Below are 2257 nucleotides of genomic sequence, written 5' to 3'. Positions count from 1 at the left end.
TTCAAGTATTGAGAATGCCCAGTACTTTACTATAGCAGCTCAACTTTAACTGCTACAGAATTTGCTACAAATTTAGGTCCTTCAATTTTATTGGTTGTGGAAGAATGCTATGTTTTTATTTAAAGTTGGCTTAATCAACCTCTTCAATGGTGGGTCCCGAGGAAGCACCACCAGAGGGGGGAGCTCCTCCACCAGGGAAGCCCCCATAAATTTAGTCTTAACCCTCATTTGTTTTTCATGTTTATAAGAATAGATGCATATTTAATATTTTGGAAAAGGCCAAGATGTCAAGTTAGAGGTCAAAAGGAAGAGCTTTCTGAGTACCGGTGTCCCTACATTTTCTTGGGTTTCTCTATTTCTATCTGGCCGCTCAGATTTCTCTAGCTGAGCAGTGAGAGGTCAGCAGCCAGGAAGTCGCCGTCCCTCCTCCCTGTCCCCACCTAGCTGCTCCCACAGCTGCACAGTTTTCATGTGTTCTTCTGAATAATACATGTGAGTGTGATGGAGAAGTATGGTGACTGTTTAAATTTTTTAAAATTACTGTAATGAAAAACCCATTGCCACGGACCCCCCAGCATGACCCCCTTGCTTCAGACGCGCCTGCCTATCATTCTTGCTGCCTTCAGAGCAGCTCTGGTGTCAGTTGTGCTGTAGTCGCTGCCCGCGGCGTGTTGTATATCAATCCCAAGTGTTTACCTTCCTTGGTGATTTTAACTCTGGACAAGGGCCAGTAGAGATGCACTGAGCGTTTTTTTTTTGCTGTCAACCTGCTGTTCTGCCATGTGACACTTGGTGGCAGCAGTGGTCATACTCCTGACGGTGCCCTGTGGAGACTCCCCACGGAGAGGATCCCAGAGCCCAGGGCAGGATGCTGGCGTGAGGATGTTTGGTGCTGTGTAGGTGGGTATTTGGGCAATGCGCCTTCTACTGAGCACATTTTTTTTCAAACTTAAGCATTTGCTGTATATTTTTACCTCCTTGTATACGTATAAAATCATTCAAGGTGCGGCACAGTGAGCCTACTCTTCATGCCGATTTTATACCTTAAAGTATTTACCTGTTTTTTTTTTTTTTTTTTGTTTGTTTGTTTTTGGTACCGGGGTTCAAACTCAGGACCTTTTGCTTGCCAGGCAATTGCTTAAGCTGCTGAGCTGTCTCCCCAGCCCTTATTTACCTCTCTGGATATGCAGAGTTAGTTGCCCAGTTCCTCCTTTCAAGGCTGCACAATACTCACGTCTGTGGCTGTGCCGTGCGTTCAGCCCATGCCAGTGGACACTCACCAGTCGTGCCACAGCTGCAGGGAGTGTTTCTGGCCACACGTTGCTCCCTGCGCAGGAACACCTGCCTCCTAGACCCCAGGTGGTGCGCTGGGTCCAAGGTCACCTGTACTTAAGTTCACAGTGGTGCCCATCTTTATCTTCGTCTCTCAAGCCGATTGCAAGTTCGGGTACAGTGATGCATGCGGGATGGTGGATCAGAGTCAGCCCCAGAGAGTTGAAGAGTGCGTTTCCTGTTTCTGCTGTAATGAATCAGCACAAGTACCCTGGCTCCGGTCAACAGATGTATTAGAGCGTCAAGGTGTGAGTCGGGCATGGTGCTGTCGGAGGCTCAGGACAGCACGCGAGAGCCCTTGGTTTTCTCTCTTCTGGGCAGGGCTTGCTGGCCCTGCTGTGGTGGGCTCACCCACTCTGCTTCTGTGTGCGGTGGGAGCAGGAGGTGCTGGGCTTGGAGCCCCGGGCGCTCTACTGCTGAGCCACGTCCCGCATTCTAACTCTGTGCCCTAAGATAGTTCTCCTGAGTCCAGGCCTCTGCCTTGCAGCCCTCCTGCTGCCGCCTCCTGTGCAGCCTGGGCTATAGTTGTGTGCCACCATGTGCAGCTCATGTGTGATTTTCCACGGGGTTCACCCCATCCTCTGACGTAATCCCATCTCCAAATCTTAATTGCCGGCACAGAACTCCTTTGTTGCATGGGGCAGTGGCATTTGCAGGAGTAGGGGATTAGCATGTGGACCTGGGGCTTCACTCCAATGCGCTCTTCAGAATTTTGTTTTAGATACAAGTAATTCTGATGTACAGCTCAGGTTAATAGTTTTAATTCACATTCCATGAAAACAAGTGAGATAAACCTAAGAGTTGTCAAATGCTGTCTTAGTCTCTTTGAGTTTTTTTTTTTTTTTTTTGAGTGTGTGTGTGTGTGTGTTGCATAGACAGCTACAGTCAGTGCTGCATAGCCAGCATCTTTCTCAGCTCTTTCCAG

At 48.6% G+C, this 2257-nt stretch overlaps 1 protein-coding gene across 1 annotated transcript in view; it reads left to right on the top strand.

Moving 5' to 3' along the window:
• Window positions 1–2257, top strand: part of Ccdc6 (coiled-coil domain containing 6) — a 112406-nt gene that overhangs the window by 94232 nt on the left and 15917 nt on the right. The gene's annotated exons all lie outside the window — the stretch shown is intronic.

Source organism: Octodon degus, unplaced genomic scaffold (assembly GCF_000260255.1).
Source record: "Octodon degus isolate 3935 unplaced genomic scaffold, OctDeg1.0 scaffold00240, whole genome shotgun sequence".
Lineage (NCBI taxonomy): Eukaryota > Metazoa > Chordata > Mammalia > Rodentia > Octodontidae > Octodon > Octodon degus.
The sequence above is the reverse complement of the archived record's forward strand: the minus strand, read 5'-3'. Positions and strand labels throughout refer to the sequence as shown.